This window comes from Cygnus olor, chromosome 5 (genome assembly GCF_009769625.2).
Source record: "Cygnus olor isolate bCygOlo1 chromosome 5, bCygOlo1.pri.v2, whole genome shotgun sequence".
In the NCBI taxonomy this organism is placed as follows: domain Eukaryota; kingdom Metazoa; phylum Chordata; class Aves; order Anseriformes; family Anatidae; genus Cygnus; species Cygnus olor.
The window spans coordinates 6,501,606-6,516,020 of NC_049173.1; the positions used below are offsets into that span (position 1 = coordinate 6,501,606).

Here is a 14,415-nt window from a genome sequence, read left to right on the forward strand (position 1 = left end):
CTCATTTCCTCCGTCCTTGTCCGGAACAGCTTCTATCCCCTCTACATTTGAGTAAGTCTGCTCTCTACTTTGTGCTGGTTGAGCGCTAGGGGAGACGCTACAGAAGAGACACGGACTTCTCAGTGTCCATGTCCTCATACCCAAATGACAGAGCAATAATTACAGAGAAAGTCCTCCTGAGTCCCCACAGGCACCCATAATTGCCCTGTGGGGAAGTCCCAGCCCAGACTGAGCAGCACTAGGAGCAGTGAGGTAGCTGAACATGCTCAGTAAAAGTGGGCATTTTTAGTTTTAAGACTTAAAATGTCTTTTCTGAGCTTGCGGGAACTGTGACTCTTCAGAAGCTTCTTGAATGTGTTGTTAGGGGAGATTTTATAGGCACAGCAAAAGTCACCTTCCAATGCTTGCCAGCTTTTGAGTTCTTCTCTCAGAAGGTAAGAAGCACTACAGCTATTCACTGAAAAGGCACTAGAATTGTTTTAACATAGATAAACAATGTGATTCTCCCAATCATATTTTTTTAGAGACAACAACTGTTTTGAACAAATAAATCTTTACTGTATATATATCAATGTATTCAACTTAAGGCTTCTAGAATATGTAGAAAATCTCAGTGCATGCAATTGCATTTTCATAAGTTACAAGCAATCAAAATGATATTACAGTGGACAATACTGAGCAATTGTAATAAGAGGCAGTACGATTGGTCCTACATGTAATGCAATTATCGCTATCATTATGCAGTCTTTTTCATTATTTTGGAAATACCTTTACTTGGGAAGAGAGACATTTTACAATAATGAGAATATGCTAAGTATACTGGAAAAGAAATGTGGAAAATGTAGATGCTATACCAACAGATATGGACTTCATTGATATCTTTATTGTCTGCAGTGTGCTTCATGATTGCATGCTAGGGAACATGAGATTGGTCCTGGTGGATTCAGAAAAACCTTCATGTATGCTTAAGTGTTCACTTAAATTGGATTGAGGCTTTTCCAACCCAGAAATCATACATTAATACAAATTTTGATAGGCACGTTAATTTAACATTACCGTTCATATCCACACTCATTGAAGTGGGTAGGTAGACTTATAGACTGAGAAAATTTAGGGTCAGTGTGGACCATCAGATTATCTAATCTGGTTTAGCAGAAAATAATTCACTTACCAAGGGTAACTCTCTTTTGAGACCAACAATTTGTGTTTGGCACAAGACAAAACTGGGTTTGGCTGAAACCCCTTCTCCAGGAAGGCATCTTGTCTTGATTCAAACACAGACAGAAAGCTTCTCGCTTTCCTTGATGATGAGTCCCTGCAGCTAACTACTCTATCTGTTCAGTATTTCCTTCCAAGAGTTAAAAATCTTGCTTCCATCTATTGATTTTGTGATCCTGTTCCTTGCTAGGCCTTTAGTACTTCACATTTTTATGGAGAGACTTGCATACTGTTATTAAGTCACTTCTCAGTCTTGTTTGTTTTTGGTGAGCCAAACAGACACGGCTTTTTAAGTGTCCATCCATCGTTTTCTCCAGACCTTGATCAGCATTTTTGGCGCATAAACTCAACATCCAAAACATTCGGTGACCGCTCCCATTCATGTGGCTTACTGTATTTTAGACCTTCCTTCCCACCCCACATGTGACAGCACTGGACTCGTTCAGTAATCTTCTTGATGAGCCATATTACCAAAATGCTTAGATTTAATTTTTTTCTGAAAGGAAAGCTCTGCAATCATGGCTAGTGTCTGTTTGGCAAGCAGCTTTGTCTTCCATTTCCTCTGCTGGGATACTTGGGACTCTTTTCTGAGTTGCTCTACACTTTACAATATAAAAATATGGCTTGTGGAAAAAGCCACCTTTCCCTCTGCTGGTTCCATTCAAAACAACTAAACCAGAGTTAAATGGGAGCTTTCAAACCCCAACATTTCCTGGGGGCCTGCTCTTTGCTATCAATCCATCATTTCTTTACAGCTCATTTTCAGATGCATTTATTAGAAGTTATTCTCTGGCTACACCCTTCTTCATGTCATAAACCAGTTGCTTCTGGCCTGGACACTGCTCAGGAGCAGTGCCACTCCTGCCAGTCCTCACAAAATGCAGCAGGCTGAGTCATACCTCAGCAAAAGGTTTGCAGTTGCCCAATTTCATGTCATTTCTTTTCCATTAGGGAGCAAAACCGGGGGTGACCATTTACATTTTTGGGGTAATACATATTCTAAATAACACCTTGTTGCTGTTGTCTTTTTCCCCCTCTTCTCCTTTGTTTCTGTTTTATTCATTATATGTGAGCCTAAAAAGTATTTATTTAGCATTGGTCTTTTAGTGTTAGAAAATGGGAGACATATTGATTGGTAGTTGCTCATGTGAAGTTGTTTAAATAGTACTTTAAAAGACATTAAGCAGCATTTCACATCAAAAACCACTCAGACATGTATTTGGAAAGATACTGACTAGACTCATATTTCCTGTATTAAAATACTTGTATAAAAATGTGTTCTTCTCTGATTTATCAAACAAGCAAATGACCCTCTGGAGAGTTTCTGGTTCAGACGTGAATACCTAAGCAAAATCTTAGTGAATCATTTGAAATTGCTAGAATTTTCCATATGAAGACCATTATAAATGTATCAATATTATGGTGTGTGAATATTCAATACATGCCTGAACTCTGTATTTTTACAATGTTAGTTCTCGAGATGCATGAGTATAAATGCATACAAGAATGCCAAGAAGACACTCAGAGAATATCAATTCCTTATTCACATTTGGTTTGCAACATGCCGACAAAATGTTTAGCTGAACTTATCTCCTCAGCTCAGCGCCATAAATTTCAGCTGAGGTAGGAGGAACTCTTTTTCACATAATTGTTTTGCACATTTCGAGACAAGAAAACACCAGGGTGAGACCCACTGAGCAGATCTTAGCAGATAATTTGACCCGTCTGTAGGATTTAGGAGTAGGTTGAAAGATGTCACAATATTTTAAGCAATTTAAAAGTCATGTGTCTAATTCAGCCCTCAGATATAGATGCATAAAAAACTCAGCCAGATGTTATAAGGAAGACAGGGAATTGTGGCAGACATGAAAATTAGAGTGAAAAGAGAGAGGACAACACACAGATCTTGGCATAGAGCAGGCATTTAGGTCCTGATCTGAAACCCAACAGGGCTGATGGAAAGATTCCTATTGTTCTCAAAGGCTTTGGGCTTGTATTTCCTAAAAAGCATTAAAGGTAGTGAGGCGCAGGGATGGCAGCTACAGTGCCTCATAAAGATTACAAGGGCTTTGGCTTAAGCCTGAATGAAGCTGAGAGACAAACATATGGATGATAAATGTGGGTGTGAGTATGTATGTGTGTATATGTTTAGTGTGGGTTTTATGGAATTACTCTCTGGCTTTTCCGGTTTGGATGAAGTTCATTTTCTGTCAGTCACCTTACCATCCCTTCCAACAAACTGCCATTGCCTGATTTTTCAGCTCTAATTTTATATAACCAGAAGACTTTCATTTTATATAAACCAGAAGAAATGAGGCCTGGGAGGAATGTGTTCCAGCCCCATCAGAGGCCAGACCTGAGAAAGCGTGACGGTCTAGGCGTGCTTCTGGTCCCCAGGCTACCAACAAGGAGCTAAATGCCGTTGTAGGCACAGAGGAGGAAAGCTACCTGATGTGCTGGTGCTACAATGAGGAGCTCCAGCTTGTTTGGCTTCTCAGATGATGTGGAACCTCCTGAACTGTAAAAGAAAGTACCAAAAAAAAAAAAAAAGAAAAAAAAAAGTTCCTCTCTTGGGAGGAGCTGGATTTCCCTTTCCACCACAGGAAAAGCCTGCTGCAGACTGTGGGGCCAGGGAAGAGCAGAAATTAAATTTTTGTTTGTATTGTCAAATATTGGAAGCTAAAACTTAGCCATTAAGTAGTGAGATATTAGATATTAGAGAAATGTTAGGCATTAAAGAAGGAAAGAAAGCTACAGCTGACTGGCAGGCTGAGGGCTCGGCTCAGGTGTGTAGGAACCTCTCGGTATTAGGACTGCTGACAGAAACCTCCTGTGAGAAAACAGGAATGCTCTTGGAGTAGGGGAAGAGCCTGCAAGTAGACTACAGCTGGATGTGGTCACACTTCAGGCTCTCTGGTACGCACCAGCCAGCGATTCTGGTCTGTGATCAGCAGCACGGGTGCCTGAGCAGTTCTGGGGATGGCTTTGGTGAGAAAGTCCCCAGAAAGTCTAGATGGGTCTGGTATCAACCTTATAATAAGACAGAGAGTGGGAGGAAAATCTCCTAGTATGCGTTCCCTGTGGTTTACATTTTTATACCGTTAAAATTTTTCCATAATCCAAGTGCTTGAACAACAGTTGATTTTGGACACTTCTATAAAATCTCTCTTTTGAAGGTGATTTATTTTAGGCTGGTAAACCAGACAGCATAGGAAACAGCTAGAGAGAAGCTGAAGGAGCAAAATGAGATGCAGTGAAAGTGCTACCTTCCCAGGGGGACTCAGTGCGGAAGGGATTTCTGAATATCCTCATGTGTTGGGACATGCAGAGGTTAAGGGAGAAAAAGGCCTTCTACAGCTTGTCGGTTTTGGGGAGGACAGGCTTTGGGGGCAAGGAGGAGACTCACCCATGAGGAAACCCTTGGCGATCTGTCCCTAGCCACAGGTAGGGGCCCTTCTCCTCTCTGCATGCAGGTGTAGCCAGTTCTTCTAATGGCAGTCGTGCAACTGTGGCGTGGGTATTACACAATGTGCAAAGTCACAACCTGTCACCGCCATCCTGCCTGCCCCTGGGGCTGGGGATGCTTCTGCTTTGTGCCAGGGCTGCCATGAGGAGAGCTCGCCTGCGCTGAGGGGAGGCAAAGCTGACAGGAGTGAGCTGGGCCTGTGGGGTGGGCAACGCTGGTAGGGACTGGGGTGTGGGGGTGCGGGGGATCCCTTAGGAGGGTCAGGTAGGAGGCAGGGCAATGCTGGGCTCCGAAGGACTGCAGTGTCCTCGTGGTAAACCAGACAGAGAGCTTGTTGCTTTGTGTACACTTTGCCTCGGTGTCTTATGATGGGGCTCACATCTCAAGCTTGTTGGGTAAAGGCCTGTTCTGTCTTAATGGGCCAAAATGTCCCGATTGTACGTGGCAGCCTCCCGTGGCTGTTGCACTTTTGCAGATCTCTGCTTTGGACAAGAGTCCACATGGAGTTAGCTAGGAAAACAGTGCCAGGAATTACGTGTATTTTTCTACTCAGTAGTGAAACATATTCCCTTATGGACCCTCGGATTTCTAGACCTCTGCTAAGACGAGGCTGATCAGCACTGCTGGAATGACAGTTAACCACAGGACTTCACTCAGACTATTTGTAATAGAGAGGCGTTGTAGGCTGAATATCATATTCAGTGACTCCATGCAGAAGAGTGTCTTTACTAATTGTTAGTGTTAGCATGTGAAAAGTTTAGATAAAATGTTCTGTGTTTCAGCATCAGGCATGAGTGTCACTAGGTATCCTCCATAAACTGCTGCCTGATGATGGTAACCAGCACAGTGGTCTCGGGTGTTGCTGTTCTGCTCTATTACTGAAATGTGAGCACACCCCAGTTCACATGGGTATGTGTCTATCCATGTACTTCTGCAAGTGTGGGAATTAACTCTGACTGTTTTTATAAGAAGGGATGATTTCTTTCACTTTATTCACAACAAGAGTTTGACTGTAGCATGTGCACTCTAGAGTAATGCCTTGTACTTCAGGAACTTCAAGGTTTGTAAACCCTCAATGGTTTCACTGCTGTTTGTTATTCTGTATTTGCCTTCCCTTATATATCTCACTGCTTCTTCCTTTTTGTTGTTAAAATGTATGCTATGATGGCCCAGGATGAAGTATGTAGACCATATCTGCATGTGGAATAAGCTATAGAAACTACTCCACAGTTTCCTTTTCAGTAAGAGGGCTTCGCGACATGAACATAAATCTTCAAAGTATGTGTTGAGCCAGCTGCTACATCATTTAAAAATAGTTAGGTTGGTGCCAACAAGACAGATCACTCGACTTGGGGGCCATAAACAGAAATCAAAGGCATGCATTAGCAATGCCCCAGTGTTTGTATGGTTCCACGAGGAACCCTCTGCCCCTTCTAGCACGTATGTGATGGTGTTACAGAATTGTCTGCTGTCACTTCTATAATGCATCAATGTCGCCCAGCCTAGGAGGGTGCAGTATGTTGGAGGCTGTATGAAGGCGGAAGACATTTTTTAACTTTTTTTTTTATATGTTAGACTGTAGTCATTTTTCTCAACTTCACAATAAAGGAGAGTTTTAAAGAGTGCTTGGTCTTACATCCCCAGCAGCTTGGGTGACATGCCATTTGGATGTTAAATACTTGAAAAAGGTCAAAGCTTATGAAGTGGTCAAAGGGAAAAGAAACAAGGTCAAAAGTTTAAGCTATGGTACACGGTAGGCAAGGAGAACTCATATTTTAAGCAGTCTAGACAGCATATTAGCAGAGGAGGCTTACTGTGTTGTACTCTGTTTATGGGAGTTTTCCATAAACTGCAAAAAATACTAGGAATGCAGCATAACCAAAGCTTTGCCTTTTCCTGTTGAGAATAAATTGTTGTGCAGTTTATGTTCAAAGAAAATGACACCTATATAGACTTAATTTAAGTGAAAGGGCCACAGGGCTTCAGGGGAAAAGATGGAAAAAAAAAAAAAAAAAAAGATTAAGATGATTTTCCCCCCCTTAAAAAAAAAAAAAAGAGGAAAAAGAAAAGAAAAAAGTAATTTACGTATCTGTCTGGAGAAAAGTATAACATAGCCATTGGTGCTTTATAGCAGATTTAGGAGGCGACTGCAGTATTTAGGCACCTGTGTTTTTTATGTTCACATGTATATATTTTCGTGTTTGTAGAATGAAAGATATGCAGTCTTGATTCATTTACTTTGCTCGGCTTGTTTCAGGCTTTTTTTTTCTTTTTCTTTTTTTTTTTTCTCACTGAATAAAAAGCAAAGTATGTGGCATTTTCAGTCCATAAATCTTGCTTGCTGTGGGCCAACTTCTGCTCACAGCTCTTATTTACAGTAAGTTAATGAGGCCAATACATACCCCAGGGCAGAGTTTGGACCTCTGAGGCTACCTGGGTAAAGCTGCCTAAGTGGAGGGATGGTTAAAGCACCGGCTGGGGACCTGAAAGGCTTGGGTTCAGCCCAGTTCAGCTCAGCTCTGTGATGTGACCTGTGAGCTCTTGGGGAAAGTTGCTTCCACTCTTCTGAGCTCCATGGCTGTGCTCCACAATGGGCCTGAATTACATCTCTTTCCTCTGGTTTTATGCTAAAAATTTGCACCCTCATCTGTCCCCATGCAGCACTGCAGAAGGGGAAATGATGGATATTTTGGTCTGCCCTGAATGCCAGTTCTTCAGGGCAAGGACCGCTTTCTTTTTTTTTTTTTTATTCCTTTCTACTAGCAAGTAAAATTGTCTGAAATGATCTGTTCAGCAGCACCATCAACAAATCTGATTATTGATGTACCATACATTTAACATTTATTAGCTCTAATCAAGTAATCCTTGCCAAAACTCACTTAGGAAATACTGCTGTTACCCTCTGAGGTTACCTGCAGATATGTAACTGAAAAGCGGGCAGTGAAATTCTGCGAAATAGCTGCCCACGTGGGTGCATATCTAAAATATGTGTACCACGACAGTTTTGTGCAGAACACCTCAACTGTTCCAGTTCTGCCTTTCACTCGGACAGACGGACAGTCTAAATTGTGAACATGTTCGTAGTCCTCACAAGGAAGAACCCCTTATCTGGACTCTGGCCTATAAACCACCATCAGTTAGGTTTTTCAAGGGAACACAGTATTCCTTAGGAATCATTTCTGAACTTTAGTTCCAGGAGTTTAAAATACTGCAGTGGGATTTTCAAAAGCTCCCTTTAGGAGCCGTGTTGCGCCAACACAGAGCAGTTTTGAAAAACCCACCATAAGTATTTTGAGTTATGGTGCCACTTACCTGCAGGTGCTTTATGTAGTGTTGAGCATTTTGCTTTATTTGTGTGTATGGCTAACACTGAAAGGTGTGGCTGGATTTGTATTTTGTAAAGTTGAAACTGCCAGAATAAGAAAAATGATCAAGTGGAATTGAGAAAAAGAAAGGCAGAAAGATGGAAGAAAATAAAGATGTGGGAGCTATATGAAAGACTAGGAAGGGAATAGAGAAAAGATATTAATAAACAAATATTATCTCTAATGAGCGTTTAATAGTCCACTCAGCTCCAGCCTCATGAGATGTGCCTCATCTGACACAAATATTATGATATTGTGAAAGAGTTTTAAATGTTTATGATTTGTTCTTATTGCTTGTATATGTGTGTGATCTCAGAGCTTCACTGACCAGGGGCTGAGAGGTGGCAGAGCAAGCAGCAGTTCCCTGCCAGGAAGATAGCTGGGATTTGAATCCCAAATAGGACTGCACTTTACAGTGGCCCTTGCAACAAAGTCAAGGTGCTGCAGGCCTGTTCACTGTGATGGAAGGAAAAAGGGAACTTCTCTTCCCTGAGGATGCCTGAACTTCTAGCAAGGTAAATTCACATAGAACAGAAGCCTTACTGCGAAGATGAGATGAGGGAGGATTTTTAGCAATGTGCAGTGATGAGTCATTGCAGCTTCTATTAATATAATTGGCACGTATGTAAATAAATTCACATGTGCTCCTCTGAAAAGTTAGCTCATGAGGTCAGGCAGCAATAATAAACCAAGAAAAAACGTAATTTTATAAAGATGGTGAGCCATGGCATTATTTTCCAGGCATTTTAGAAAGAAAAGGAACAATATGGTTATTTGCAGTGGGAGAAATGACTGTGTATCTCAGAGATCGTCTTGTAGCTCTGCACAGGTATGTTTCATGCACGTCAGAAACCAAGTTCATTTGCATGTGGTTTCCTAGAAAAGTTTGCTGAAGAGATCTGCATGTTCTCTGATTTCTCAAGGACAACATGTGGTGTTTAGATATATGGCCAGAGCTGGGAGTGCAAATCAGCACTGAGTGGAGCTTCACTGTATTATACCAGTTGAGGATCTGACCGTGTATAACAGGAGCTGGGTGAAATCCTTTCATGTTTCAGGTGGTGTTATACTTTAGCACCAAATGCAGGGCTGCCTTTCTCCCTCCCCTCATAAAAGTCTGAAACCTGTTGCCTATTATGCCCTTAGCCACCCATTCATAGTTCAGATACCCTTGAGTCCAACAATGTACAAGAAGAAACTTGTGTTTGTTGAACAAAAGCTGCTGCTGCTCTTAGGGTGGGACTTTCCAGACTTATGGGTTATCCTAATAAAACCCAGGAATGTTTTAAAGGCAGTAGCACTAGAGACCACCAACTATTTTATTGTTGAAGGCTAAAAGAAAAATCTGTTATACCTGAGATTGACCCTGTAGCTGTTTCTGTTAGCAGGCTTCTTAGAAAAGTAAAAGGGCTGAATTTTTACAAGGGCATTAATGCATTATTTTAAATTGCATGAGTCTGGATATTTACACACAAATATATAATAAGCTGATAAGAAAATAAGCTGGATTTGGCCACTTCACATATCCTTTCTGAAAGAGAGTGCAGAAGAAACAGTGTAAACAAAGAGGACCAAATCTTTCCTGTTCAGTGTGACCACGGCAGGGGGGTTGGAATTAGATCATTTTTAATGTCCCTTCCAACCCAAGCCATTCTATGACCGTTACTTTTCTAGATGTGTCCTGGCCTCATCAGTGTTATAAGGGCAAAAATACACACATAGAAGATGTCAAAACATATATACATCCCCACAATATTCCCTTGAAACAGATCACAGTTAATGAACAGGGATTTTATGGGTAGAAAACTGGATCACCAAGAGCAGACACTTCAAAATAGATCAGTGCATGATTTCTGTTGACATAGATGCAATAATGAACTGTGTTTGATGGATCTGGGCTTCCCATGCCCACGGCTGTGTAAGAAGGCATCAGGTAATGACTCAGTTTTTCTTGAGAGCCCAACCAATACCATGCACACAGACCACCATTTGTTTTAACATTTGTCCTGCTGAAGGTAACAAAGCAGATGATGTGAAAGCAAGCCACGGTCCATAGTTAATGAAAGTGGTAAGAGGCTGTTGTCATGGGCACGTAGCTTTACATTTGAGGAAATGATGGTAATAGGTTTGTTTATGGTACCCCAGCTTAGGTTCAGTGATTCAAATGCCTCTTCCAGGTTCCTGGCTGGTCGTATGGTTATGCAGGATGTTCCCTAGCCATACCATATGCCATTATTACAGCTTTGTTGGTTGCAATGTTAATATTTCTATCATGAAATACTGACTATGGAAGATGTGGAAATATAATGCAGATTTTCAGAGGTGAGGATTTAATTACACGAGTATTGCTTACTCTCTCAAAAGAGCAATGTCCACGGTCTCTCTGAGTACAGGATGATATATGTAATTCAGAAGATCTGAGCCCAGCCATAAAACTCAGTGTAGCCCTGACACTTGAGATATAGGGCCAGGTTGTCAAGCTCTCAGACAAAGAACAGTTGTTCAAAATACACCGAGGGAACCCGCACATGTGAATATCTGCCACAGTGTATGTGGTAGCCTAATTTACGCCTACAAATCCCAGGGAGTATTTGTACTGTTTGCTGGTAGTAAACATTACAAGAACTGATCTGAGAGAAGGCCTACAGAACTGGCTCCTTGCCTTATTAGTTTAGAGGAAGATTCTTGCTGGCTTGGCTGCTTTTAAGTCACACTTCAGATGACAGAAAACCGGAAATTAAGAGTGTTGGATACATTTTGGCGTTAAGATAGTTTGATTTAAATTAATGTGTGATACTTGACATGGGACTACTTCTTAAAACCTCCTGGTTTGATTCCCCCTCTAAATCAGAAGGGGGGGAACAGACACAAAGAAACAATGATCAAGATCTAGAGATTTAAAAATCAGCTGCTGTGCTTAGTCCAATCTATTCCCTGATCTGCCTACACATTTATTCTTTTGCTCACACACAGACAGAATTAATTCATCCCAAGATGCAATCGTGCATCTGTTTTATATATCTGACTAGTCACTTCAGAAATATTTTCAACTCATGGGGAGCATTTACAAGTGTAAGAGCAAGAAAGGTGACAAATAAAGGTGAGAGTATACATTTGCCAGACAAGAATAATGAGACGTAATCACTATGGACAAAAATCCACTTTTCTGTGATCCATCCTGTATGTAAACCTCAGTAGGGATTCGGTGATTTCACCTGGAAAGTATTGAGAGGTTGTAAGGAAATCCTGCCTGTTAATAGAAGGCATAGGTAGGAATCAGCTCTTCCACATCTACAGTAGCACAAGTTTATGCTGCTTGCTTTGAAGGTAATTTCAAGCTGTCAGTTAAAGCGGGCCAGCTGCTATTAGCTGCTCATCCCAACCAGCACATGACAATATGAAGCAACAGTCAGGAATGTACAAGGCAGGATAAAGTCTAAATAAAGGACCCTGTCGCCTTCCAGACAAACTCCTTGTTTCCTCAGGTGAACTTTTGCCTTCGTTCCTACTCATGAATTCTTAATCTTCCTACTAAAAAACACAGAAGTTGTCCTCTCTGCCAGCAATTGGGTCTTATTTCCACTGTTTTAGCTGTGTTTGCTCTTGGTCTTAACAAGAGGCCTGGCTTAATTGACCCTCACACAAGTGCAACCTGAAAATCTGTCTCTGTTCTGAGCCCCTGCTTCTCTCCAGGTTACTTAAGCTGACAGGGTTTTGTCTTTCCTTCTTATCTGGCTATCCATACTGACCGGGCTGCAGCGAGGAAAAGAGGCTGACCACAAAATGCTGAGAAGTGAACTACCTCCGGCTTCCTTCGAAACCTCCTCCTAGCCCCAGAGGAATGCATTCGGAAGGCCAAGTGTCTCAGGAAGCAGCTGCCACGCTAAATACTTCTAGTTGTGGATCGGTCCTGAGACGGTGGGAAAGTTGAACTGGTTTGGAAAATGTTAGTGAAATTGCTGTTGAAACCAGCTTAGCAAAGAGCTGCCACTCAGCTCATGTTTCAGTGGCTTAGAGCAGATAAGAAACCCCCCTCACAGCTCAGAGGCAAGGAGCTTTTAGCACTTGATAAGTCAAATCATGTTTAGGGTAAATAAGCAAAGCTGCAGTGCTTTGTTGCTTTGGAACTAGGGTGATATTTTTTTTCTCTTGGAAGATGACAGTGGATTTTTTGCAGTACACCCAAGGGTTGCAATGTCAGGAAAAGATGTCTGCATTCATACATTTGAGTACTGCAGAGTTAGAGAGGGATTTCAGGCCTGCTGTAGTCTCCAAGGTTGTGTTCTGGTACAGCTTCAGGAGCAAGGCTGCATCCAAACGGGGAGAATGTGTATTCATTTACAGGAGCAGCAGAACTGATGGCGTTAGCAGTTTGCTCTGTTGCCCATCTTGTGGCCAGAAAACCTTGGTTAGTGCAAGTGCAAATGTTGGGCTTAAAAGGGCAATAAAAAGACTTGGTTTAGCATATTTATATCAAAACTCACTGGATGTGACCGGTTTATTCTCAATTACCAGAGTTTTGGGGGAAATAAGATTTATCATTTGCTCTTTTCTTAGGATAAATGATATAATTTAGGAGGGTCACGATCACTTTTTTTTAACATAAATTATTATAAAACCAGTGCATCTCTGTTGTATAGATAAAGTTCATTTTGGGAAAGAAACCTTCTAATCCCAGAAGAGTTTTAGGCAAGTGGAATACACCTACCGTTTGCAGAGCAAGAGGGTTTTGTAAAGTGTTGCAGGCAAGACCGACCTCTGCAGGACAAAGTGAACAAGTCTAAGGGAAATTAGACTAAATGAAACTGTGGCTTGTAGTAGTAGCACCAATAAAAACCAAGTGTTCACCCATCTTTTGGAGAAAGTCTTTCCTCTCCCTGTTTTCTTGAACCAAACTCCTGGTTTACAGAATGGGGCAGGTGAAAGTTTGGTTTGAGCTCCAGCCCTCCTGAGACAGGACTTCTTTGCTCCAGCTGATATGTGGAAAGGTTGTGAAGGGTATTAAACTCTAGCCACTAGTTCTGTTCAGGGTGAAAAACTCCTTCCAGAGCGTTTCTCAGGCCCTAAGTCAGGCTATGCTTTCCTATGAATTTGGAAGTTCACATGATGGTGAAACTCAGGCTGACACTGCAAAGGGTATTAACACTTTTGCAAGCCCCCTAGGACCAAACTTGAGATGGGGACAGAGCGTGTGTGGCAGATTGGGAAGTGTTTCTCCTCCTACATGCTGATTTTTAGTTTAACTTTTTTTTTTTTTTTAAAGAGTCCTGGATCAAAAATTTGCCTCAACTCTTTTAATGGCTGTTCTGGTTCTTTTCCCTTTAATTACTTGCCAGAGCCAGAGTGAGTTGTTCTTGTACAGTCAGCACTGCAGATTCTTCAGAGACCCCAAATCAGTTGAGTAAAACCTAGTAAATCTCACAAGTTGCTCGGTGAGCAGTGGAACTTGTGAAGTCAGGCTTCCTGTGCCTCTTCAGCGTGGATTCTCCGGTGTCTAATAACATCAGTGTCTCTGAAGTGGTTGCACACGTGTATTCTCCGATGGCTGATAAGAGGTGAGCTCACACTGTGGCTTTTTTCCTCTGAGGACTTTCTGGCTTGGATCTCTCCCCTCTTCCAACGTCTACGTAAGAGGTAGGAACTCAGTGTATTTGAGTCCTCAGCCCTGCTGTCACATTTGGTTGAAGTTACCAGACAATTTTAACAGCTACAGAGGGAGAGGGAATGAACAGCAAAGACTGATGAACACGTGTGCATGCCCACACACAGGCAGTTTGGTGACCCTTTAAGCTGGCCAGCGCGAAACGCAGCGCCTTGCTCCCTCCACGCTCACTGCAGGCTGCCTGTTGCTTTTCTCTGAGTGTGCTTGGCACAGGCGTTTACATAGCTGGGTGGTGAACTGATCACACTTAGAAATGTGTGAATAATTGGGTTGAGATGTTAGGTTTGTGTTAATAAGGCTGCTTGGCTTATCTTTTTTTTTTTTTTTTTTCAGCCAGCATCTGCTGCAAGGCTGCACAAACACCTCCTACGGAGGCAGAAGTGGGTGGCCAGGAGGAGGTAAGGAGGTACAGACACTGTGATGGCACAACAATGACAATTGCAAGTCATTGCACTGGGTACGGGAATGTCAGGGTTGCGTTATGCCGGAGATCACATTTGGTTATCACAATGATTCCTTATGGCCTAAAAATCTTTTTTGATAACAGTGCTTAGGCTTTGGCTACTGAAACAAACAAACAAACAAACAAAACAAAAACAAAAAAAAATCAACAACAAACAAACAAACAAACAAAACCCCACAGGTTATTGCTGAAATTCAGATTTGAGACCTGGTTTCAAAGTGCTGGAATGTTCTTGGTTTTC

General features: G+C 41.9%; 1 long non-coding RNA gene across 1 annotated transcript in view; it reads left to right on the top strand.

Moving 5' to 3' along the window:
* Positions 1–14,109, top strand: part of LOC121071807 — a 51,827-nt gene extending 37,718 nt beyond the window's left edge. Inside the window, exon 10 of the long non-coding RNA XR_005820783.1 lies at positions 14,045–14,109. This is a non-coding gene — a long non-coding RNA (uncharacterized LOC121071807). The remainder of the gene's footprint in view (positions 1–14,044) is intronic.
* The last annotated feature ends 306 nt before the right edge of the window (positions 14,110–14,415 follow it).